Here is a 20,254-nt window from a genome sequence, read left to right as displayed (position 1 = left end):
GGCTATTCAAGTTGATTCCTCTGTTTACTTGTCCATTGAGAAAGAAATAGCTCTGTTCGTATGTTTTTCTTTAATTTAATTAAAACAGGAGCCATCACAAACACAAGATGGACCAGAGATAGAATACAAAGAGATGATCAATAGAAATATGGACAGAAAATAATACAATATTGTTAGGCCACAAAAATCCAGGCTAAATACTTCTAAGGGCAAATAACTGAAACACAGACCCTTGAGTGGAAGGGAACTATTTGGAAGCAATAAGGCTGATGGAGATCTAGCTGATACCTGACCTCAGATTAGACAAAGCTTGCAGTAAACGATAATCGCCGTGGTCTAGGCTGGAACAAATTTGGGTTCAGTTACCATCTCTATCATAAATGTCATGTGTAAATTTAGGCAAGTCACTTAATTTCTTTGTACGTCAGCTCCCCATCTGTAAAATTGATTTACTATTCCTCAAGTTGGTCAGAGAACAGGGAAATATATGGTGACATTTTGAAATTTCAATAAATGTTGACCAAAAATTGAGGGAATGGGTAGGGAGATTATAATTCCCTCCATGCCCCCCTGCACCCCAGTTTTGTTGTTGAAATTTTGTTTGTGAGGCAAGTCATTAAATATGACTTGCCTCAAAAGGGTGCTGTAAGTATAAACCCATAAATACCTTGGAGGCACGCAGAGCCTAGATTTAAAGGTACTTAAGTGTTCCTCAGCTCAGTGCTGCAACATCTAAGCTCAAGGTACCCAGCTGCCCCGTGGAATTTTCAGACCTAAGCAAAGTACCCAGGCTCCCTCTATAATGCATTGGGAGAGTTATGTGACTGAGAAAAAAGAAAAGGAGGACTTATGGCACCTTAGAGACTAACAAATTTATTTGAGCATAAGCTTGAATGTTATAATTCTTGACGTCTGATTTGTGTCTATTTATTCTTTTACGTAGAGAATGTCCAGTTTGACCAATGTACATGGCAGAGGGGCATTGCTGGCACATGGCATATATCACATTGGTAGATGTCAGGTGAACGAGCCTCTGATAGTGTGGCTGATGTGATTAGGCCCTATGATGGTGTCCCCTGAATAGATATGTGGACAGAGTTGGCAACAGGCTTTGTTGCAAGGATAGGTTCCTGGGTTAGTGGTTCTGTTGTGTGGTGTGTGGTTGCTGGTGAGTATTTGCTTCAGGTTGGGGGGCTGTCTGTAAGCAAGGACTGGCCTGTCTCCCAAGATCTGTGAGAGTGATGGGTCGTCCTTCAGGATAGGTTGTAGATCCTTGATGATGCGTTGGAGAGGTTTTAGTTGGGGGCTGAAGGTGATGGCTAGTGGCGTTCTGTTATTTTCTTTGTTGGGCCTGTCCTGTAGTACATGACTTCTAGGTACTTGAATTATAACATTCAAAAACCAGTTGGAGAACACTTCAATCTCTTTGGTCACTCGATTACAGACCTAAAAGTGGCAATTTTTCAAGAAAAAAAATTCAAAAACAGACTCCAATGAGAGACTGCTGAATTGGAATTAATTTGCAACCTGGATATCATTAAATTAGGCTTGAATATAGACTAGGAGTGGATGGGTCATTACACAAAGTAAAACTATTTCCCCATGTTTATTCCCCCCCCACACTGTTCCTCAGATGTTCTTGTCAACTGCTTGAAATGGCCCACCTTGATTATCACTACAAAAGGATCTCTGGTTCTCCCCTCTCCCCCCGCTCTCCTGCTGGTATTATCTCACCTATTACAGTGTGTATGGTAACACCCATTGTTTCATATTCTCGATGTATATAAATTTCCCCAGTGAATTATTTTCCACTGAATGCATCCGATGAAGTGAGCTGTAGCTCATGAAAGCTTATGCTCAAATAAATTTGTTAGTCTCCAAGGTGCCACAAGTACTCCTTTTCTTTTTGCGAATACAGACTAACACGGCTGCTACTCTGTGACTGAGAAAGGGATCTTCAGAAGCCTGCAATCTGAGTGGGGAGTAGCCAGGAGGAAAATGCTGAGAGGGAAAGGGAGAAGTGAGGGGCTTAGGCACCTAAGCCGCTGACCTAGTGTACCTGACTGATGGGCTAGAGATTGGCACCTCCTTCTGCTCAGCACCCTTAGCTGTGAACCCTCTCCTGGAGTTAGGGAGCTAAGCTCTGTCAAATGCTTAAGGTAGCCTGTGCCCTAGCAGCCAAAACCATGTCTCTTTCTTTCTCTTGTTCATGATCAATACCTCCTACCCTCACCCTACATCCCCCTATGCTCCTGGCTGTCTCTTGTGCAGGCACTGTCCCCTCCCCTATCAGTGGCCTGCATCCAGCCCTCCTGATGTGGGATCTGACAGGTAATAGTTCTTAGATGTCTGGCCCTGCTAGCGAGACAGGTGTTCCCCTAGTTTGAGAATCCCACTTCGGGGCCTTTAGAGCTTCAGCTTGAGCTATGGCTCTGAGGACTAGACAACTATGGGGTAGCAGTGCTTAGGTTGCACTGAAAGTGCCAACTGTGGAAACTTAGGCACTTAGGGTACTTAAGCACATGGGAGGTGGGGGGGATTAGGTGGTGCCTGAGCTGCAGCTTTGAAAACATCATTGGTGTTCACATGATAGAGTTAGGAGCCTAAATCCCTTTGAGAATATAAGCCTCAAATAATATGATGCTGAGGACTATATAAGTACTGACGAATATAGATAGAGAATGATACAGAAAACAAAAAAGCCAATGTGATTTTGGACAGCAAATATAGTCACTACTGATGTATGAGAATTAGAGAGTCGTATCTGGTATGACCACACATAACATGAAATACTGCTTTCAGTTCTGGGCATCTCTGTACCAGGAAGATACTGACATTTTAGATGATGATCACAGATGAGCAGCTAGAAATTGTAAGGTGCTGTAGAGACTGATGAATGAGGCTAAAATGAATAAATATAGCTTGCAAAGATAAGTAAGTTTGGTGGGGAAAGATATGCTAATTGTCTTACTATTTAATTAGTATTTGAAGGGGATAAGGACTGAAGAGGAAGAAGAATTGTTTAAGATATTTAAGGTGATATACCTGAGAAGAATGGGATGAAATTCAACTAAGGAACATATAGAGTTAACAACAAAACCATAGCCTAAGACTGAGATCTATTACCCTGGGCAGAGTCTCCCAGAGCTAAAGACAGTAGCCTCATTGTCTGAGCCACTTAAAATGTGACGGGATAAAACACTAGAAAACATATTTATGGGAATATTACTACACTGGCAGAAGAATAGACTTGACAATCAAAATTCCATCTGGAATGGTAATGAGTTTGTGACTGATTCTTGCCTCTGAGGTTGCCATATGTGTGATTTTGACCTGGAGCCATAAAATATTTCATTCACCATGAATACATGTCTAACTTGAAGATACATCAAAAGATGGAATCAGATGCAGTGAATTTTGTATTAATTGTTGCTACTGCATGTTAGGATATAGATATTCAGGCCTGCCTGTAAAGGCCTATACTTTAAGAATTTAGGTATATGTTTATCATTTAGCTAGTAATAGAGGTATACAAGAAAGAATATGTGTAACTGCCTTCTCTCACTGTGACAGTCTGAGGCCCTGTTCTTAAGCCAATGCCTTTGGCTAAGCAGCAGAGGCAGCCATAAGCTGGGAAGCGAAGGGTCACAGCCTCACATTCCCAACTAGTCAATACGGGGCTGTTAGCAAGGTGATCCGATCTATCACCTCCAGAGAAAGGGAAGAGCCTAGAAGATGTAAAAGGAAATTTAGGTTGATAGTTTTCTGTCTGGTAAGAACTCAATTATCAATAGACACAGCTGGGAAACCCTTATGTCTTTATAGATGTAGTTGTGATATCCTCACTTCTGTATTGTTTTGTCATTATAGTTTCCACTTTGCTATTGTTTATTTGCATGGTCTCTGTCTGATTCTGTGATTGTTTCTGTCTGCTATATAATTAATTTTGCTGGGTGTAAACTAATTAAGGTAGTGGGATATAATTGGTTAGCTAATCATGTTACAATATGTTAGCGTTGGTTAGGTAAATTTCAGTAGAATGATTGGTTAAGGTATAGCTAAGAATATTACTATATAAATTAGGGGCAAACGGGAAGTAAGTTGGGATTTGAAAATAAGGAAAAAGGAACTTGGATTTAAACTTTCTGGAAGTTCACCCCAATAAACATCGAATTGTTTGCACCTTCGAGTACTGTTGCTCTCTGTTCATGCGAGAAGGACCAGGGAAGTGGGAGAAAGAAGGAATAAGCTCTCTAACACTGCATGTGCCAGATAAGTAGTATCCAGTTAATTGTAATTTATTTTTCTGTGGCTTATAAAGAGTTAATACATTTTAATTCTGCCTGTTGAAGTGATACTGTTTATTATAACATTTCACTGATCGTTCCATCTAAAATATATTGTGATGACTGGCCACATGGTGGGACAAAGATTTGGCAGTCTATCTGAACCGTGACTTGGTCTGATAATTTTAGAGGTATTTATCATTCCATTTGCTTCCAGTTAAACTCTGTTTGTGTTTTAAGCCACTAGCTACTTGTCTATCAGATGCCATGGGCAATCAGCAGAAGAAAAGGGTGGTGGGGAGAAACAAACAACAACAAAAAAACCACCGATGTTTTTCATTCATATATATATGAATGAAACAGTACAGGAATTAGAAAGTGAATATTTTAGCAGAGATAAGCAATTTGGCTCTAAGTTGTATTATGATGCCTGTCTACCTAAAGGGAAAAGTCTGGATGTAGAAATCTCTTGGCAACTTCCAGTCCTTTTAGAGTTGCCAGCTTGAGATATATGACATGATAAGCTGCATAATTTAGCATGGTTACTATATACACTGTATTCTTTTGAAGGTATAAAAGATTCTGTTACTTCATATATTATAGTCTTATCTCTGAAGAATGAATCTGCTGCCTGAAGCAGCCAACTAACCCACAAACACCCATATACAGTGAATATAAAAACATTCTGGTAACATTTAGACCTCACACAGATTTTCATTACAATGGTTTCAGATGTGTCTAGCTCTAATGGCCTGACTTTAGGGGCACTGCGGTTAATATGACAGCTGGTCAGAAAATGGGATTATTTACATGTAAAGTTTTGACTCTTCAGTGAAAAATCAAAAACCAAAATATTTTGGACAAACCCCAAAATGATTCAGTTTGGAAATGCTGCTGCAATTCCTCATAGGAGTTCTAATTTGAGTACCTCTTGCTCCCATTCTCCTCTAAAAGCTGATTTCCCTTGTCAGACTAAGTCACAGTTTTGGGGTAACTCCATGGTCTGCTCAGGAACGCTCATTCAGGTCTCGGGCCCCTAGCCTTCATATCTCTATGGGCAGGACCCACATTCCCTCTGTTCCACACCGGGGTTTTAGGTTGCAGTCCTCTGTAATTCACTACAATATTCCCAGCAAGCCAGTCTGCCTAAAAACCAACATCTGCACTTTGCTTTTTTTCTGAGGACAATTACAAATGATTTACTAGTCACCCCATAGCTCTTTGAAAGCAAGCACAATTATTAAGCATACTAAAAAAAGAGAAACCAAAAAACTGATTTATATGCACAGTAAATGTACCTGAAAATCACCTATGTTCCACATGGGTCTATAGAAGGACAAAATTATTGGGCCCCTGTAACGGGTTGTGCTCACCACCATGGCGCCTCCTTCTGGTTGCTCTAGGAATTAGGTCTGTCCATCAGCAGGGCACCCTCCTCTTGTGGTGTCTCACTCTCTGTTGCTGCTTCTCCACTGTCTGTGGGGACCTGCATCACTTCTGGACTGTGGTGATGCATTGGAGAGGTATTAGTTGAGGGCTGAAGGTGATGGCTAGTGGCGTTCTGTTGTTTTCTTTGTTGGGCCTGTCCTGTAGTAGGTGACTTCTGGGCACTCTTCTGGCTCTGTCAATCTGTTTCTTCACTTCAGCAGGTGGGTATTGTAGTTGTAAGAATGCTTCATAGAGATCTTATAGGTGTTTGTCTCTGTCTGAGGGGTTGGAGCAAATGCAGTTGTATCATAGAGCTTGGCTGTCGACAATGGATCGTGTGGTGTGGTCTGGATGAAAGCTGGAGGCATGAAGGTAGGAATAGCGGTCATCAGGGATCTGCAACCTATCCTGAAGGATGACCCATCACTCCCACAGATCTTGGGAGACAGTCCTTGCTTACAGACAGCCCCCCAGCCTCAAGCAAATACGCACCAGCAGCCACACAACAGAACCACTAACCCAGGAACCTATCCTTGCAACAAAGCCCATTGCCAACTCTGTCCACATATCTATTCAGGGGACACCATCATAGGGCCTAATCACATCAGCCACACTATCAGAGGCTCATTCACCAGAACATGTACCAATGTGATATATGCCATCATGTGCCAGCAATGCCCCTTTGCCATGTACATTGGTCAAACTGGACAGTCTCTACGTAAAAGAATAAATGGACACAAATCAGACATCAAGAATTAGAACATTCAAAAACCAGTCGGAGAACACTTCAATCTCTCCGATCACTCGATTACAGACCTAAGAGTGGGTATCCTTCAACAAAAAAACTTCAAAAACAGACTCCAATGAGAGACTGCTGAATTGGAATTAATTTGCAAACTGGATACAATTAACTTAGGCTTGAATAGAGACTGGGGGTGGATGGGTCATTACACAAAGTAAAGCTATTTCCCCATGTTTATTCCCACCCTCCAACCCCCCACTGTTCCTCAGTCCTTCTTGTGAACTGCTGGAAATGGCTCACCTTGATTATCACTACAAAAGGTTTGTTTCCCCCCTGCTCTCCTGCTGGTAATAGCTCACCTTAAGTGATCACTCTCATTACATTGTGTATGGTAACACCCATTGTTTCATGTTCTCTATGTTTATAAATCTCCCCACTGTATTTTCCACGGAATGCATCCAATGAAGTGAGCTGTAGCTCACAAAAGCTTATGCTCAAATAAATTTGTTTGTCTCTAAGTTGCCACAAGTACTCCTTTTCTTTTAACACGGCTGCTACTCTGAAACCTATACAGATATATTATCAGTTATTCCCTTTTGAGGACTTCTCTATAGAACAATCTATAGTAAAAAGACATTTAGATTCTGATCACAAACAAAAGAACAAATTGATAGTTATCACTCAAATCTTCCACACCTCATTTCTACAGTTCTAATATGTGAGCACCAGGCAGAGTTTAATGGCAGAAAGATTTACGTGTTTTAATTTTTTAAAATCTATAATATTGACCTAACCATTCAAGATTATGTCAGAACAAACTAATTTCACAGGGACTCGATAATTTATTTATTAAAGCTCTTCATTGTGCATACAGTTTCTCTTATACATGTCCCAGGTGTTTAGATAATGCAATTCCAGCTGCTTAATTGAATTTGATTTTCAGAGTTCTGCCAACTAACATTGCAAAACTAACATAGTAAGCCACTATAGTACTTAAAAGTTTCTCAAGCCTAAAGCTAAAATATGCTGTCTGGGAGCTTACCGCTCTGTAGCTTCTGCTGCATTCCCAATCTAATAAATATTTGATCACAAGCTGCTTTTTTGTGTGTGTTTGTTGTTGTTTTCTTTTAAATAGCAGTTCCTGCAGTTTGTATCATATCATATCAATGAAAGTTTGTTTATTCAAGCCTACTGAATGGGAGAAATAATTTTGAAAGCCAGATTCAGTTGTTTGTTATAATGACTAATATCAAACTCTGATCAATTTATATTCATTTACATTTTGACAATATTTGGGCCTAATTTTTCAATTTAATGATGAGTATAAAAGTGTTGTTGATATTTTAGAGAGGCATGAAAGGAGCCATAACAGATCCATGAATTGATTCAAGGTATCCACATATGTGAAATCTGCAATAAATTGAGGACACAATATGCAAAACAACCACTGAACCCACAAAAGGTTCCGGATCATCTTTGGTCCTGATTTCAGAAAACAAAAGATTGGTGGACTACCTACTCAGGACATTCAGAAACTTCTTTTGCACAACATATCAAGTAAAAATACAGTAATACATTGTAAATTGCCATTTCCTCATGATAGAATTTCAGATGACAGATAATGACCCATAATTCATGGCTCTTTCCAGAAATTGTCCTTGAACCAATATATCAAAGATAGAACACTCTGTTTTGGCTCTGCACATATCAAATGTGTTAGCAGAACAGTCAATGCAGATAGCAAAAGGCTTGATAAAACTCCTGTTGACTACAAGAGATCCACATTTAGTATTGTTAGAATACTGGAAAGTTTTATTATAGAAATCTCAAAGTTTTATTATGAAGATTACCCTTTCAGAGACTTGAGGGCAGGAGTACAAAAACGTTAGTGCCAATATCTGCTAAACTTTGTGAGTCACAGATAGTTAACTCTGGAAATATTTACAAAAGGTTATGTGACAAAACTAGAACCAAAAAAAATACAACAAGAATGCCAATCAGTTACCCCCATTGCAAGTGGAAAAGAATGTTATATTTCAAACATACAGCGCTTTTACGTAGGCAGGTTGCGAGCCACATCTGCTACCTCAAGACCATACATCATCAGAGAGTCAGTCTTATAAGAGTCGCTGGCTGTTTCTTGAGATAATTCATAAAGCTACTGACAAATACTTGTGTACTGACAATAGCAATACTTGCACACCTTGTAATTTACAGTGGAAAAGAGTAAGAGGTAACAAAGGCTCTAGCTGGCAGATCCACCTCCCCAGCTGAGCAGGCCACTGCAGAAAGAATTGATTTGCGAACAAGACGTGGCCTTATGACGTTCTGAGACAATACTTGCTAACAAATATTGATTACCTCACCTCCATCCCAGGTATTTCCATTTGTGTGTTTTACTAAATGACTGTATTAACTTTGGACTGCTATTTTTGTTTAAAACACTTTGCATTTGATTTTTTCAAAGAGGGTTTAACAATAGCGACTAGAGTCAGTGGAAACTGACTCCTTCCATGTGACAGATGTATAAACTTTAGAAAACTTACCTTATGTCATATGACTGATGAAGAAATAATTATCAGATCCAGGACTGCTAAGCATCTCATCTTAATTACACAATGTTATCTTGGCTATAAATTGCATTAGATACTTAAATATAATAATTATTGCTCATATATATATAGTTAAATTGATATACACATTTGCAAGCAGGAAGGTTTTTTTCCAAAATTCCCAAGACAAATTAGCAGGGTTTTTATTTTCTTCCAGAGCAAGGAGCAACTATTAAGATTAGATGGCCAAACCAGAGATGATCATTTTCCTGTGGCAGAGGACGTTGGTAGTTCTTGGTGCTTCCCATTGTCATTTTCAGAGTTTCTATTCTGCTTTCCCTAAAACTCTAAGTGAGGATGTCAGCCAATGCTGATGAAAATGAGAAAGAAATATTAACTTTTAAACAAGCTCCCAATCCTGTGTATTTCTGGAGCTGTGGTGATCATGAATCATCATGCTACTCATGGGTGACTATCAAGTTTAAGCTCAGAACAGAATCCTTTAGTTATAATGAGACTCATAACATTTTTATACAATGATAAAAGTGATTTTGCAGTTCTTTGTAGCATTTAAAAAGAGTTTAGAAAAATAGCAATGAAAAAACAATCTGAATAGAGAAAAGAAAGGCTTCTATTATACAGCCTTGGTTTTAGTATCTATTACAGGAACATTATTTTCAATGGAAAAGATGTCAGGGTATAGAGAAGGAGAAAAATCTTGAATAAAGGCATGGAATTGTGACATCTATAGCCCCTAGAAATGTATCATTACTTTTCTCAGCAATGAAGATGAATCTTTGACATAATGCAATTGCTCTAATTTTGATTTTGTTATTTAAATAGGGATTTATAACCTTTACAAAAAGAGTGATTGAAGACAGAATGGAACACTGAAATAACTCAACCCTGAACCCAATTACCTCTCCACTTTTGGCCTAAATGGTTAAGGTGTGATTTCTCATTTGACAAGATACTAACTACCCCTGTCAGCTAATCATCTAGCTTACATATTGACCAATCTATTGTCTTTAGATGCTGGTTATTTTCTCTGCATCAATTACTCATCACTCTCTAAAAAAGAAAAGGAGTACTTGTGGCACCTTAGAGACTAAACAAATTTATTAGAGCATAAGCTTTCGTGAGCTACAGCTCACTTCATCAGATGCATTTGGTGGAAAAAACAGAGGGGAGATTGATATACACACACAGAGAACATGAAACAATGGGTTTATCATACACACTGTAAGGAGAGTGATCACTTAAGATAAGCCATCACCAGCAGCAGGTGGGGGAAAGGAGGAAAACCTTTCATGGTGACAAGCAAGGTAGGCTATTTCCAGCAGTTAACAAGAATATCTGAGGAACAGTGGGGGGTGAGGTGGGGGGGGAAGAAATAACATGGGGAAATAGTTTTACTTTGTGTAATGACTCATCCATTCCCAGTCTCTATTCAAGCCTAAGTTAATTGTATCCAGTTTGCAAATTAATTCCAATTCAGCCGCTCGTTGGAGTCTGTTTTTGAAGATTTTTTGTTGAAGGATAGCCACTCTAAGGTCTGTAATCGAGTGACCAGAGAGATTGAAGTGTTCTCCAACTGGTTTTTGAATGTTATAATTCTTGATGTCTGATTTGTGTCCATTCATTCTTTTACGTAGAGACTGTCCAGTTTGACCAATGTATATGGTAGAGGGGCATTGCTGGCACATGATGGCATATATCACATTGGTAGATGCGCAGGTGAATGAGCCTCTGATAGTGTGGCTGATGTGATTAGGCCCTATGATGGTGTCCCCTGAATAGATATGTGGACAGAGTTGACAACGGGATTTGTTGCAAGGATAGGTTCCTGGGTTAGTGGTTCTGTTGTGTGGTGTGTGGTTGCTGGTGAGTATTTGCTTCAGATTGGGGGGCTGTCTGTAAGCAAGGACTGGTCTGTCTCCCAAGACAGCCCCCCAGTCTGAAGCAAATACTCACCAGCAACCACACACCACACAACAGAACCACTAACCCAGGAACCTATCCTTGCAACAAAGTCCGTTTTCAACTCTGTCCACATATCTATTCAGGGGACACCCTCATAGGGCCTAATCACATCAGCCACACTATCAGAGGCTCGTTCACCTGCGCATCTACCAATGTGATATATGCCATCATGTGCCAGCAATGCCCCTCTACCATATACATTGGTCAAACTGGACAGTCTCTACGTAAAAGAATGAATGGACAGAAATCAGACATCAAGAATTATAACATTCAAAAACCAGTTGGAGAACACTTCAATCTCTCTGGTCACTCGATCACAGACCTGAGAGTGGCTATCCTTCAACAAAAAAGCTTCAAAAACAGACTCCAGCAAGAGACTGCTGAATTGGAATTAATTTGCAAACTGGATACAATTAACTTAGGCTTGAATAGAGACTGGGAATGGATGAGTCATTACACAAAGTAAAACTATTTCCCCATGGTATTTCTCCCCCCCCCCCCCCCGTTCCTCTGATATTCTTGTTAACTGCTGGAAATAGCCTACCTTGCTTGTCACCATGAAAGGTTTTCCTCCTTTCCCCCCCTTGCTGCTGGTGATGGCTTATCTTAAGTGATCACTCTCCTTACAGTGTGTATGATAAACCCATTGTTTCATGTTCTCTGTGTGTGTATATCAATCTCCCCTCTGTTTTTTCCACCAAATGCATCCGATGAAGTGAGCTGTAGCTCACGAAAGCTTATGCTCTAATAAATATGTTAGTCTCTAAGGTGCCACAAGTACTCCTTTTCTTTTTGTGAATACAGACTAACATGGCTGCTACTCTGAAATCTGTCATCACTCTCTCTGCTTGAAGTCACTTTGTTTACAAGTTAAATAGTTATTTCTTCAATGCTATTGCCTACAACACAATTCTTTCCATGAATGATAAGCATATTTCACAGCGTATGAGTATATTTTCTCCAAATGCTACAAAATTACTCCAAGATGTGGCAGATGTTTGAAATGGTTAAGTATTAAAAAAAAATCTGCACACTTTGTAGAACTACCACCATCATTCCTCTCTCATATACCTACTCCCCCACACAATAAGGGTAATGGCATTAGGTGAGATTTAAAATACATGCATGTGCCACATGGTAAGGCAATGGCATTTTGGTGAAATGGGAGTTTGTGAAACTGGCAAAATGAAAAAAAATTAGTGAGAGATGTTCAGACTTAATGTTAGTCATTTGTCAACAGATACCACAGTTATATATATTCCCTGCTCTAAACATAAGAGAAGAGAATATAAGATATCTCTGAGCGATTACTGTTAGGACATGGTAACTTGTTAACAATTTCTTTCTTTGTTCAGTCTGATTCCGTACTATCAGAGATGGCTGAAAGGGGTTATGCCAAAAAAAGAAATTTTTCACAAAAATAAAAAGTGTAAAGTTTTTCATTTTCATTGAAAACAGATTTTTTCCCCAACAACTCTTCCTGTCCAAAAATGTTGAAAAATGTGGAAATTAACAACGGAAAATATTTACGTGTCAAAATTGTTTGTTAGAAAAAAAATTAAATTGAACTTTCATTAACCCTTTATTTAGTTGCCACATGTTGAGTTTCTTTATTTTTTAGTTATTTATTTTTGTATTTCTTTATTAAGTTACAGCATGAAAGTCAATGTGGCTTTTGTCCTGGTTGTGATAATTCAGACATGATCTTTGCACTCCGGCAAATTCAGGAGAAATGTCATAAGCAGAATCAAGACTTATATGTAATTTTTGTCAATCTTACTAAGTCCTTTAACTCTGTAAATCAAGATGGCCTGTGGACAGTCCTCCATAAATTCAGTCTGTCAACATTATTAATCTTTTCATGCAGGAATGAAGGTTTGTGTCCTTGACAAATACTGCTTCTCAGCTATCTTTGTTGTCACCAATAGAATAAACAAGGTGGTGTACTTGCACTGATATTATTTAGCATCATGTTTACAGCTATTCTAATGGATGCATTCAAAGACATTGATTGCAGCATATATATGTAATGCTGTAAGGATGGTGGTATCTTGAATCAGCATTGCCAGCATGCAAAGACAATAATTCACAAATTATTGTGCTTTATTGTGGACACAGCAAAACATTTTGGTGTAATGATGAGCCTAAAGAAAACAAAAGACATGGTCTATCCTGACTGGGAAATACTGCAACTACTCCAGTTATGTCCATTGATTATGTACTGCTCAAGGTCATTGATAAATGTTGCTACCTAGGCAGTGTTGTTTTGTTAGATGCCATGATTTACAAAGACATTATGAAGTACATTAGTGCAGCCAGCAATGCCGTTGGAAAACTTCATGTTTTCTCTGGAACGAAGATGGTGTCAGATTGCAAACAAATTGATGTTTACTGCACTGATGTCATCACCTCACTCCTCTACAGCGATGATATGTGGACTACTTATCAACATCACATATAATGTTTGGACTAATTCCACCTACAATGTCTATGGTGGATGGAAATTAAATGGCAAGATCTGGTTTCTAGTACAGAGGTCTTTGAGTGCTGCAACATTCGTAGGATTGAAGGTTTTACAGTGAGAGCTCAGATGAGATGGTGCAGTCATGTGGTCCATATGTCTGACAGTAGAATACCCAAGGCCATCTTTTATGGAGAATTACAGACTGGAACTCATTCTAGGGCCAGACCAAGAAAATGATACGAAGACACTCCCTAGGTCAACCTTCAATCTTGCAATGTGGACCTCAACGTCTGGGAACTATTAGCTCATGACAAGATCCAGTGGAGGCAGCTCTGCCTCCTTGGACTGAAAGATTTTGAGTGCTTGTGTACTGCTGCAATCAAGTAAAGAGGCAAGGCATAAAGATTAAAGCAGTTCACATCCATCTACAATTGGCTTCACCTGGGGCACTTGTAGATGGGGCTGCAGGTCCAAAATTGGTCTTTGGTCTCATCTCAGGACCCCAATAAGTGTGTGTAGCTCATCGGTTGAACTTGACATGCAACTCCATCATCATCATTTAGTTGCCACTTGTTGAGATTCTTTAGTTTTCACTACTATTTTGTTCTCATTTTTCTTTAAAAAAATAAAGGTTACATTTGTTCACTACTTGTTTCCTTCTCCTGGTGTCATACCTGTACTAGATTTTTAAAAGATATATAAATTTTCCACAAAATTGTTTTCTTTGTTCAGTGAAAAACCACAACCCCTGCCCCCTTCCCCCTGAAATTTGCAGTTTTCAAATATCCCCCTGGGACTAACACAGCTACAACACTGAAGACAGTTTTTTAAAAAAAATATTTTCAGTAAAAATGTTCAGTTTTTGAAAATCAAATAGTGCAGATTGCCACCAAAAACAAACACACATAATTACCAAAACAGTTTCAAATTTCAGTTATCATATTTAACAACAAAAAATTTGGACTAAATTAAAAAAACACACCCTCTCTTTTCGTGGTCTTCTGCAGAGACTAATTTAAAGTTTCAAATGTTCCTTATAGATATGAAAGCAGTGGATGGAATTCAGCTACAGTTATGGTGCACTGTGAGAAAAAAGTGCTAATGCACCATAAAAAAAAAAAACACTCCACCAGCCTCATAGCCAAACTTCAGGCCTGAAGTTCATGCCAGTTAATGCTCATCTGGCTGGAGTATGCCTGACTGCAAAGAACATTCACATGCACACACTGTATATATAAATGAATAAAAAGAAAAAACAACAACTTTGTGGCAGCATTATACTTTCAGTGCAACTTACCTGTGTGTATGTATACACACACACATATATAGGTGTTATAAAGGTTTTTTCTTTCTATTATTTTATTTATTTATTTTTTACCCAGGCCTGATTTTTAAAAAGGCAGTCATGCAATTGTGCAGAAATGTACACACTTAATATACATGAACTTACACATTTTTTTTGCAGATTTTCGGTATTTGAGAGCTCAAATGTCAAGTTAACAGCATAACTGGTCAGAAGTATATTTATAGCTCTGTTCTATGCAAGTAATCATGGTGACCTAGTACCTGACCTTTTGAAAAATGATGATCTAAATGCACCTATCAACATTTCTAAGGAAATGTGTATAATCACAAACAAAAGTAAAATGATAAACTCACATCTCTAATTCCTCATCCCCAATTGCCTCCTTCATTGTTTCAGAGATTCAACCCTCTTAATGCATCCTATTAGCCAACAGTTTGAATAAATAGATGGCTCTTGCAACATAGGCTTGTTACAAAACCTACAAAATCTATTTCAAAACGACTATTTGTAGACTGCAGATCTCACTTAGCCCAATTCTACTTTTAACTCAATCTTTTTGTGGATCAGTCCTTCCAGCTCACTGACCATTTTTGTTTTGCTTCCTAAACTACCTTCAATTTTTCTACTAATGAATTTCCAAAATTGAACATAATGCTCCATGTGCAATGGCACCAGAGCTGTACACAGAGGAACTACTTCTTTCATGTTAATGATGTGATTCCTCTGACAAAAGAAGCCCAGAAATGCATTGGCCATGTCTTCTGCCTAACTGCATGGCACACTCATGAATAATATGCTGCCCACTGTAACCTGGGGTCTGTTTCAATATGGCTGCTTTCTCACTACCAATGAATAGCTGTGTTTTGGACTACTTTTCTTCAAAGTCCCAGCTAAAAGTGATTTGTTTCTAATCTCTCTACTTCCCTCTGCATTATTTTTTTGCCTTGACTGGTGTATAGAGTATTATCAACTAATGTCTTAACCAACTATTTACTTTATCTCTGAGATCATTCATGATATAGCGAGGCAATCGTACTACTCTTCCTTGAGATTATCTATGAACGTATGGCATGAATCCAGAAGTGGTCTAGCTTTACCAGTTTCATAAACATTGGAACCTATTGGCTCCTTTATCACTTATGCCATGTGATCACAGAAGTGCTTTAGTTATTTTCAAGAGTTATATTTTGTGACTTTTGAATCTTCATTGGGCAAATTTGCCATTTCCATTAGTATTAAAAGACAAGCGACAAACCATGTCTGAATGTGTGTGGAGCTCACAATCAAAGTTTTCAGAAAAAAGAAAAGGAGTACTTGTGGCACCTTAGAGACTAACAAATTTATTAGAGCATAAGCTTTCGTGAGCTACAGCTCACTTCATCGGATGCATTACGCACATTCCATATCACACCCCAGTGTAACCTTTCATTACAAATTAACACAAGTGCTAGTTTTCATTATCATAATCTTAAGTAGGATACATTTACTGAGGAGAAACAAAGTGACAAGATAACCCTAGAGGTGTTAAAGAATCCTCTACATTGGTTAGCAGGATGTGTAGGGCATATAAGAAAGATGTTTGACAGGGATTGCAAAATAGTTTAAACAAGTCAACCCTCCTTCATCACCAGCTCCAGAACAGTGTAAAATGCTTGTGTGCCCAAGGGAACCCCTTCCTAAAACATAATAATAAGTTTTGATGTACAAAGTATATCAGGAACAAGTTAAGAATCACTAAAGACAAGTTAGATGTCTTCAGGTCAGCAAGCCTGATGAAATACATCCTAGAATACTTAAGGAACTGGCTGAAGAGATCTCTGAGCCATTAATGATTATCTCTGAAAACTCATGGAAAATGGTAGAGATCCAAGAGGCCTTGAAAAGGACAAATAGAGTACCTAGCTATAAAAAAGAGGGGAAAGGACAATCCAGAGAATTATACATTCAGTATCTGGAAAGATAATGGAGCAAATAATCAGTCTGCAAACATGTAGAAGATAATAAGGTGATAACTACAAGTCAACATGGATTTGTTAAGAATAAATAATGTCAATCCAATCTAATTGCAAATAATGAGAGAATACTGACAATTTAACAAATCATGCTCAGAATTTGCCCCATTAGATATTAAATGAGAACTTTGATGGATTATGTACCCTGCTGTTCTTATCTATACAGAAAGCAAAGCACAGATGCTGGCCTGTTTAGGCAGTCTGGCTTGCTTGGGATACCACAGTGTAGTCAGGGAACTCTGCAGCCTGAAAAAACCCTGGTCAGGATGTAGAGAGACATGGTCTCTCCCCAAGAGAGGTGATGGCTGAGGAGCTGGGAGCCTAGAGTGGGTGCCCTCGAGGGACCTTGGAGAGGGAACACAAGTGCACTTGCCCTGACCTGTGATACACATCACCTAATTTTCATTTGGATATGCTCCTCTTAAGAGCCAAATGTCACAAACACTGTTATTCCACAATCTGATGACCCCACAACAGGGGAAAACTAATTCTGCCTGTGTTGTCATCATGAAAAGAGAGACATCACTACTCCTGTCTCCCTCAGATCCTCAAGACCTGTCATGTAGAAGTTGGAAGCTGGTCACAAACTGGACTCCAAACAATACTTTAAGTCCACAACAAGAAAATATACAGTTTTATCATAGCTGTCAACAATCTGTTGAAAAATTTAGATCACATTCTTGATATCTGAATTTGATCCAACATTTCTTGTACTTCTTTTTAAAGAGCTGAAACTTGGCAGGCTAAGCTTCCCATTTGGGAATGAGAGGTGGTATGGGACTGTCTTTGAAATGTGGAATCTGCTCTGCCTTCTCAGGTTTCTAAGTCACTATTGCTTGAGTCCTACAAAATGCTTGAGTCCTACAAAGGTATTATCTCCTGCTCATCAAGAAGGACTACTGAATCCAAAAAGGCCATTATGGAACAACTTTGTCAATTGCTCTTTCCCGCCCCCCCCACCCATGAAGAGATTAGTGCAGAAGCCCTCATCCCATCAGGTTGGACTCTAGGGAAATGGTCTCAAAAATCCTTGACCAGAAGGAATTGGGGTATTTTTATGCTGTTTGGAAACTAAGGGGCAAAGATTCCTAAACATAAGCAAGAGATCCCAGGATTAACCTGGGTTAGCCCTAATGGACATATAGAGCTGGCATATTTCAGGAGCTCTATCACCATCTGAAACCTAAAACTGCAACTTATTTGTGTGTATGTTTATTTGTTTTAACCTTGTACATAACTCTCCTTTCTTTTTTCTAGTTAATAAATCTTTAGTTAGTTAGAAGGGAGGGATATAGCAATTCCCATATCTATAACTTATGTCTACATCCTCCTCATAATTGTTTTTTTTCTGCTACATAAGCATCCCCACAATTGGCCTCCCTTGTCTCTGATGCTTTTTGTCAGCAACACTTCCTATATTGTGATGACCTGCCTTTCGGTGAGTGGCAACTCGGCCCTCCAGTCAGGTCACCAATCTGCTTTGACTCCTTCAGGGGTAACAAAATCCAAAGAAGTATGAAGAATCCCACATCCTTGGGAAGAGTCTTCAGCCCACATCCTGATCCGTTTGGGTGGCTCATCCTCATCTCATGGCCCTTGGCATCTCTATCCTCTCCTCACTTTTGAGAGGAGGGGGAGGAAAGGTGGTTGGTAGGGGAGCCCAGGCTTTCCTACTCCACCAAGTTCCAGGCCAGGGCTCTCTGAGAGGCAACAATATCAGTGCCTTGAGGCTGCCTCCCTGGGCCACTTCCTACCGTTCACCTTTCCCCAGTCTCAAAGTCTTACATATGACAGCAATAATATAAACAATAATAAAAATAATTTGAACCTTCAGCCCTTCAGGGCTGTGCTGCTAACCCCTTCCTGGAGTGAAGGCTTCTGCAGCACCATTGTTCAGCTCTCAGAATAGGTTTGTTTTCTGCTCTGTGTGTCTCTTATTTAAGCTCCTTCCTCCAGCTAGAGTAGTCTCTGCCTGGTGCGGGCAGACAGGCAAGGCAGAGTCACCTAGGCCCAGAACTGCTCCATAACCCCTTCAGTTCTAGCAGGGGCACCCCAGTGCAGGATCAAATAAGAGGTACTGTGAGAAGAAGTTCTATTGCATGGTAGTGAGCAAGTCTGACTCAATCTAACAAAATAATTGAGCCTATGGAAGTCTGAGTTAGTGGGGTATACATGCCAAAGTCTCTAGAAGAAGGTAAATATTTTACCACTTCAGAATTCAGCCCCTTGTCTTCTTACTTGTTCATAAAATGGCTACCACACGTGGGGTGCTATATAGAATAATAAATTCCTTTTTCTTGCTGAAAAAAATAAAGTAAATTTCATTAATTAACTTGGTAACATGAGAAATGAAAGCAGAGACTGATGGCAAAATGTATTTTTTAGGAAATAAATGCCACCAGGAAGTGTATTAGACCTGGGCATGGCTATTGGTCATTACCATGTTAAAAGTAATGACCATATGTTATTAGCATTACACTAAGTATTTCAATTCAGTTTTTAAAAGGGACTGCAAAAACAAAAATAAAACAGTATCTTTGGGCTATTTTCTTCTCCCCTCCTTTTTTACTTCAGAGGCAGCTGGTCCAACCCCCCTTGCCAATGATGAGTGGTTTATAGACTGCAGTCTGCCCGAAGGAGCGGGGGCTAGATGGTGACTGGCAGTGGCAACTGGGGCAGGGTGGGGTAGAGGGTTGGGGGATCCCCTGGGTGGGGAGACTCAGATTGTGGGTTACTGCTGGGGTGGAACCCTGATGAGGAGGGCACCGGGGTCTGGGAGGGACATGGGGGCCAGTGGCAGGTGAGACAGTGGCCTGCAGAGGGTGTTCCTGTCCGGAAGAGCTCATTCCCAGGACAACTGACAGGAGGTGCCGCACCAGTGAGTAGTCGCCCCGCGACAGGTTTCAAGACCGTTTTGGCTGTAATGCTAATTTGAAACAATCTTACAGAGGATTATTCAATTTGCTCAGTTTCTTTGAACTTGTTGAATATGCTGTACTTTATGCAAGCAATTAATATTGTCAAAATATTGCAAAATAAAATTGGAATTGTGGTGCATAAAAATTGTTGCCTACTTTGCGTGAACAAAATACAGTTCCAAACGGCATCCAAATTGATAGTACAGTATGTGTTCAAAAATCCAAGCAGCTGTTCTGTGGGTAATTACTGATTGGTTACCCATATTTTGAGGCATAACTTAGACACCGATGTTTGAAAATGCAGCTCAAACATTAGGAGTGAAATCCTTGCTCAATTGAAGTCAGTGGGGCCAGGATTTCAGATGGTTCAATGCAAGTAGTCACAGGATTTTTAAAAGGAATGTTGATGATTCCACATCCATCATATGACAATTTAGAAAGCTTGTCAATGTGGAATTATCAACATTCCTTTTAAAAATTCTGTGTGTGTATATATATACATATATAAATAAATTTAGTTTACAGTGTGTGTGTGTGTGTATATATATATATATAAATATAAT

Source organism: Dermochelys coriacea, chromosome 4 (assembly GCF_009764565.3).
Source record: "Dermochelys coriacea isolate rDerCor1 chromosome 4, rDerCor1.pri.v4, whole genome shotgun sequence".
In the NCBI taxonomy this organism is placed as follows: Eukaryota; Metazoa; Chordata; order Testudines; family Dermochelyidae; genus Dermochelys; species Dermochelys coriacea.
The sequence above is the reverse complement of the archived record's forward strand: the minus strand, read 5'-3'. Positions refer to the sequence as shown.